The sequence below is a fragment of the Mytilus galloprovincialis genome, chromosome 6 (genome assembly GCF_965363235.1).
Source record: "Mytilus galloprovincialis chromosome 6, xbMytGall1.hap1.1, whole genome shotgun sequence".
Lineage (NCBI taxonomy): Eukaryota > Metazoa > Mollusca > Bivalvia > Mytilida > Mytilidae > Mytilus > Mytilus galloprovincialis.
This window is the reverse complement of record NC_134843.1, coordinates 60,162,263-60,169,806: the sequence shown is the minus strand read 5'-3', so window position 1 is coordinate 60,169,806 and position 7,544 is coordinate 60,162,263. Positions and strand designations below refer to the sequence as shown.

The window sequence follows — 7,544 nt, the reverse complement described above, 5'->3', positions numbered from 1 at the left end:
AAAGTATTTCTGTACGTGAAGCCGTATGACGTTATAGTTATTTCGGTCTCAGTTATGTAAAATATGAAATTATCGTTCCTGAATAGGGTTCCACTAATTAAAGACAAGAAGCGTCAAAAAGTGATAAGAAGCGACAATAAAATTAAAATAGCGATAAGAAGCGACAATATAATTAATTTAGCGAGAAGAAGTGTCAAGAAGACTATATAGCGACTATACATAAATTAAAAAAATGTCATTGCAACAACTTATTCCCCATAGATATTAAAAAAAAACATGCATTAATTTTTATTATAGGGGCGGTTATAAAACATTTTTTATATTACTGTACATTGATAGATAAAAATATGTTTTTATTAAGAAGAAAGGGATAAGTTTTTATTAGATATAAAAGAAAAATATATTATATGCACACGCTAAAAATTGGCCATCAAAACATTAAAAAAAATCAATTTCCTTTTAAAGAATTTATTGAATCAAAACCATGCAATATCATTTCCTTTCTAACAGTGAAATTCTTCTTTTTCATAGGGACATATTTGATAGGTGTAGCTTCACCCTATCACATCAAATGAGAATAGCCTCGTGAGAGAATTACGATTCGCTTGTCCCTTGTTAGTTATTGTCGCTTCGTCACTAAATTAAACTTCTTGTCGCTGTTTGTCTCTAAAATTCTTCTTGTCTCTTATTAGTGAGACCAGTCAGTTCCGTCCTTAACTTCCGTTTTTGCACTGCAAAACAATCACACAATTAACGATGCCTAGTCCTTGTTGGTGTGTACATGAGTGTCATTTAAGAGGAGGACTTGCATTTCTAAATGACTTAATAAGAAGGAAAAGTTGGATCAACGCCATGGCTCAAACGTAGATTGTCATGTGCGATGCAATCGTAGAACCCATATCAATCAGCTGTTGTTTGCAAGGCACATTTTACTGAAAACGACTACGTTCAGGAAACTATTCATGGTAAAACTTTATTTTCTTTAAGAAATATATACTGTTATTTATATAATCGCCATGCAAGTAAACCAAAGTCTGTTTGCAACCGCAATTATCGTTTTAGAATAAAAAGGGGGTGAATTCAAGACGTCATAACTTTTGGGATTACGATTCAATATCATCTGTTTGACATTTTTTGGTTAATACTACAATTGTATGGTTTTTCTACAAGAGATATATTATACTGATAATTATTTTAGCAGTAATTATGTAAATTTCGGTTGTAATGACAAGAATTCATGAGCTATGCCTGCGCTTTCTTGAAAAATATCAATGACAATGTAAACAGGAACAAAACATTGACATGAATGATGCTCTCCACCTATGTTATAGTTATTTAGGTATGTGTGTTGCACAAGTCTTTCACAAGTTTCAAAAAAGCTAATGTTATAAAACTTTTTTCAGGGCACATACCCACTTTATAGAGACTTGTCTACTGCCATGCATTCCCATCCTATTTTCATGCACCATTTGTAAGCAAGAGACTGAATGGTTTAGAAAATTAAAAATCAGGACGGTGTCCCGTTAAACCAAAAGAACTAAACTGGATGAATATTGTAGGAGAAATCTAGAGGAAAGTTTTGATTAGTGAAATTGGTTTTCCTGAACAGATGTACATTCATCCTGCAGGAAAGATTTATAACTGTCCACCACCAACTGACGAGCTAATGTTGAGCTTCACAGATGGAATTACTCAAACACCATAAATGCCTATGATTTCAGCACAGATTTCACAAATCATGACACAGCTGTGCATTTTTATGCCCCACCTACGATAGTAGGGGGGCATTATGTTTTCTGGTCTGTGCGTCCGTTCGTCTGTTCGTCCATTCGTCCGTTCGTCCATCCGTCTGTCCCTCTTCAGGTTAAAGTTTTTGGTCAAGGTAGTTTTTGATGAAGTTGAAGTCCAATCGACTTCAAACTTGGTACACATGTTCCCTATGATATGATCTTTTTAATTTTAATGCCAAATTAGAGTTTTTACCCCAATGTCACGGTCCACTGAACATGGAAAATTATAGTGCGAGTGGGGCATTCGTGTACTGGGGACACATTCTTGTTTATACCTGTTAAGAGTCGAAAACTAAATATTATTTTGTATATAAATAAACATATATTGTGTCATTTTAGAACTTATATTTTTCCAAAGGATGCATGAATGAAAGTAGTGAAATTCATTTTGCTTTGATATATAGATTTGAATTACAATTGTTCATGTTATTGTAATGCATATAAAAATAAGGAGATGTGGCACAATGTAAATATATTATATTCTGTGAGTTTATCAAACTAAGGGGGATAAGAAATGGGTATAAGCAGTTACAGGACTGTACTACTGTACAATCTCCAACAATGAGAAAAACTCGTACTGTAAAGAGAATTTCATATTTACAAGTAAGTTTTGTTTTTGCATTGAATAATTTTCTTCTATTGTCTTAAAAGCAAATATGGGAAGTGGTTAAAATGCTAATGAGACAGCTTTTATGGCCACCAGATGTCATTGTTACCTTGATTAAAAACTCCTTTTTAGCTCACCTGACCTGACTCATCACTTGGTTTCGTCGTCCATAAACTTTTACAAAAAATCTTCTCTGAAACTACTGTGCCAAATTTAACCAAACTTAGCCAAAATCATCATTGCGGTATCTAATTTAAAAAATGTGTGGTTACACCCGGTCAACCAACCGAGATGGCCACTATGGCCAAAAATAGAACATACAGGTAAAATGTAGATTTTGGCTTATAACTCTGAAACCAAAGCATTTAGAGCAAATCTGACATAGGGTGAAATTGTCTCTTCAGTGAAGATCTATCTGCCCAGGAATTTTCAGACAAATCTGACAACCCGTTGATGATTGCTGCCCCCAAATTAGTAATTTGAAGGAAATTTTGCAGACTTAAATATTTTTATAGATAGAGATAAACTGTAAACAGCAATAATGTTCTGCAAAGTAAGATCTACAAATAAGTCAATATGACCAAAATTTTAAGTTGACCCCTTAAAGAGTTATTGCCCTTTATAGTCAATTTTTAACAATTTTCATAAATTTTTGTATTTTTTGTTAATTTTTAAAAAATATTTTCAACTGTAAATACTGGGCCATGTTTATTATAGATAGAGATAATTGTAGCACCAAGAATGTTCAGTAAAGAAAGATCTACAAACACATCCCCATCATCAAAAACACAATTTTGTCATTTTATATGTGTCCGTTGTTTAATATGCACATAGACCGTCCAAGGTGAGCGACACAGGCTCTTGAGAGTCTCTAGGTCATTAATACAGGTAGATAACTTTATCATGTTTATACTGAAAAATAATTTTGCTTGGAGGGAGAATTTTAAAAAAGTTCTGTCTTCAAAAGAGTTGACATGTTACTATGTACATTAACCATTATGTTACTTGATGTTCTAGCAATACACACAGAACGGAGACTAGTCAATCTTTGTGAATTATTTTTCATAGGATAGGAGTAATTGAATATGTGTATATAATCAATAATTAAAAATAGTTTTATTTACATTAAAAAGGAAAAGTTCTTATGTCTTAAAAATGCATTTCATGGCGAGGTACAGAAAATATACTGTAAACAGTAGACTATAGATATAGGTGAACTAGGTACAAGAGAACTCTAAATCTTAAATACTACAAACCACCTCTGTTCTATGGAAGATAATGATATAACTGGACTAGAAATACACACAACCTGTAATTAACTGCCTTTACAGCGCTTTCACGCTTTGATTTTAAACAAGATACCCCAATGATGATTGTGGCCAAGTTTGGTTAAATTTGGCCCAGTAGTTTCAGAGGAGAAGATTTTTGTAAAAGTTATCGACGACGGACGTCAAGTGATGAGAAAAGCTCACTTGGCCCAGGTGAGCTTAAAACAATGAAGTCAAGGTCAAATGAACCCTACAAGACAAACATATTCCTCTAGTTATAATTTCATCAATTTATTGTACTTGACCTACTGCTGGCAAATGTAAACTGTAAACCATTCAAGGTCCAAGAATCACGACTGAAGATGCAGAGCTACATATGCAAGCAATCTTCATTATAAATAATATGAGAAATGCTAATGATTATGAAACTGCAAAAATACCATAGGCCTTTCATAAGTGCATGTTTCCAAACTAACATGAACACAAAATTTCACTTGTAAACTATGTAAAAGTCGGTGAACCATAATGATGGGGTGAGGCTTTACAATCTCTATGGAAATGAGACTTGCAAAATTGCAAATGCCAATAAAACATACCCTATATTATTGACCTGACGGAAGTGATCAATCACCAACATGTGAATAATACCAAACATGACTGAAATGTGGGTCTGTGTATATGGAGAGCAAAAACTTTCCACAGAAATGAGATGTGCCAATGCTGATCAATGCTTATAAATCAATCTGCATACGAAATATCATTGACCTACCACTAGTATCTCCCTTGAAGGACCTAATCACAAACTTATACGTGTAATCTAAAAAATCGTTGAATAAATGGACCATGACTGAAGGGATGGGAACAAATAATCTCCATGGATGTGTCTGTTGTGTCACTGCTATTACAACTGTATGCCAAATATCATTGTCTAAATTCACTAGTGGTTCCCATAAACTTGACCTTACCACTAATTCAATTCATTGTTGAGGCTACCAACAATGGAAACAGTGCTCACGCTTTATTCTTGATTTTTCAACTTCATTTATGCAAAAGTGAGGGGTTTGGACACTTCTTAACATTTGGTGTTGGAAAGAGTTTGGATACATGTATTGAGCCCATATTGTGTGATAATTTTTAGTCTTTAATAGTATATTTTGTATATTGAACAAGTTGTTTGTTGATGGAAGGCATTTTTTTTGCAATTCATGATATAAAACTGTTTTTTTTAAAATGTATAAAGTGTACTGAAACTACGTCGTTTTAGATGTCAAGGCAGATATTGTTCAACTCTTAAATTGAAGTACAGGAACAGGAAATAGGAGTCAGTAAGATCTTAAAAGCTCTTACAATTACTCCTCATCACTGTCAAGCTGCTGACCAAATATAAAGTCATTCTGTTAAGAGTTCTGAGTTCCCTTGGACAGATCTGAACCAGATGCTCCGCAGGGCGCAGCTTTATACGACCGCAGAATTGAACCCTGAACGGTTGGGGTAAGTATGGACACAACATTCAAGCTGGATTCAGCTCTAAATTTGGATTGTGATTAAATAGTTGACACAGAATGAATGTGGTCTAATGAACTTAAAAATTTTGTTTTGCCTTTGAGCAATACACTATGCTATTGAATATTAATCCTCTCTTTTTTTTATTTATGAAATCTGAAATGAGAGAAATTTACCCCCCCCCCTTTTTTTTCACATCCCCTTTTCTCTTATTCCAAAACTGATCTCAATTCAAATTTCTAATGGATTTTGCAACAAAAACTATTCATTTAAATACATCATAAAATATTAAAATGTAAAAAAGGTGCTTGTTATCACTGAACTTGGTAAAGATTGTTTTAACTTATCAGTTGGTAGTAAAAGTGAATATACATTGTATATTGTATAAAACAATGATTTAAGTTGATTCAACTACTTTTCTGGACAAAGAAAGATAACTCCAATTTTCGAAAATTTCTTGCTATTGCACAATATTGTGCAATTAGATATTTTTTGCTATTCACAATACTGTGCAATTGAAAATACTTGCTAATTGAAGATTTCTTGCTATTGCACAATACTGTGCAATTGAAAATTTCTTGCTATAGCACAATACTGTGCAATTGAAGATTTCTTGCTATTGCTGAATACTGTGCAATTGAAAATGTCTTGCTATTGCACAATACTTAATATAATAATTATGGATCCTGATTTGGACCAACTTTAAAACTGGGTTCATAATCAAAAATCTAAGTACATGTTTAGATTCAGCATATCAAAGAACCCCAAGAATTCATTTTTTGTTAAAATCAAACTTAGTTTAATTTTGGACCCTTTGGACTTTAATGTAGACCAATTTGAAAACAGGAACAAAAATTAAGAATCTATATACACAGTTAGATTTGGCATATAACAGGACCCCAATTAATCAATTTTTGATGAAATCAAACAAAGTTTAATTTGGACCCCAATTTGGACCAACTTGAAAACTGGGCCAATAATCAAAAATCTAAGTACATTTTTAGATTCAGCATATCAAAGAACCCAAAGGATTCAATTTTTGTTAAAATCAAACTAAGTTTAATTTTGGACCCTTTGGACCTTAATGTAGACCAATTTGAAAACAGGAACAAAAATTAGGAATCTTCATACACAGTTAGATTCGGCATATCAAATAACCCCAAATATTCAATTTTTGATAAAATCAAACAAAGTTTAATTTTGGACCCTTTGGGCCCCTTATTCCTAAACTGTTGGGACCAAAACTCCCAAAATCAATCCCAACCTTCTTTTTGTGGTCATAAACCTTATGTCAAAATTTTATAGATTTCTATTTACTTAAACTAAAGTTATAGTGCGAAAACCAAGAAAATGCTTATTTGGGCCCTTTTTTGCCCCTTATTCCTAAAATTTTGGGACTAAAACTCCAAAAATCAATCCCAACCTTCCTTTTGTGGTCATAAACCTTGTGTTAAAATTTCATAGATTTCTATTCACTTTTACTAAAGTTAGAGTGCGAAAACCAAAAGTATTCAAACGACGACGACGACGTCATACCAATATACGACCAAAAAAATTTCAATTTTTGCGGTCGTATAAAAAAAACTACAAAAACATGTCATCACTGTTAAGCTCCTGGTCAAGAGCTTAACAGTGATGAGATGTTATTGTGGTTTTTTTTTCTTCAGAACTGTCCTTGACACCCTATATTACTGTCTAGCATGCAGCCATTGTAAAATTGTCATGTTGATTGTATAAAAACGTAGTCCATATACATGTATTGTTGTTTTTTTTAAATCAATCTTATTTCATAAGCTTTTACTTGAACTTGAAAAAGTTCTGTCAAAGAGTTTCATAACAATATAATGAAAGTTTTTGAAATTTATCATGTCAATTTTTTTTATCTTCAGTTTTGTTTGACAGATCAACAGTTCTTGGCAAATTATATTTGGACATATTAAATGTGTTCTTAAAAAGGCAAAATATGATCAAATATGGTACGAGAATGATAACATTTTTTTATTTACAGAAACTTCAACTTGTAAACAGTGAATTTCAATACAGTATCAACACATCATAGATATAATTAAACAAACAATAAAAAGCCGACATAGACAATAGAAGGCCACAATACACTAACTGGATTTTGTACTTTGGATTTTCAAGCATTATTTATTGTATACCACATTAACATGATTAATGATAATAATAAACTTTTCATCAGAAATATGCATTCCCAATCAACTTGTGTGACAGAATAGATTTGCTATATTGATTGGTGTTTGTTTTATGCCTCATGAGTGCAGAAAGGCTATATCCGAGAGAGTACATTTTCTATAACTGGCGTACATTTGTTGTACTTCTGAAAGAGGTGTACAAAATTACCCCCTTCTCATT

General features: G+C 32.6%; 1 long non-coding RNA gene across 1 annotated transcript; it reads left to right on the top strand.

The window, feature by feature from the left end:
• The first annotated feature begins 446 nt into the window (after positions 1–446).
• On the top strand, positions 447–3,455 carry LOC143080011 (uncharacterized). Its single transcript, XR_012979591.1, has 2 exons — positions 447–965; positions 1,404–3,455. It is a non-coding gene; the product is annotated as an uncharacterized LOC143080011 (long non-coding RNA).
• Positions 3,456–7,544: the final 4,089 nt, after the last annotated feature.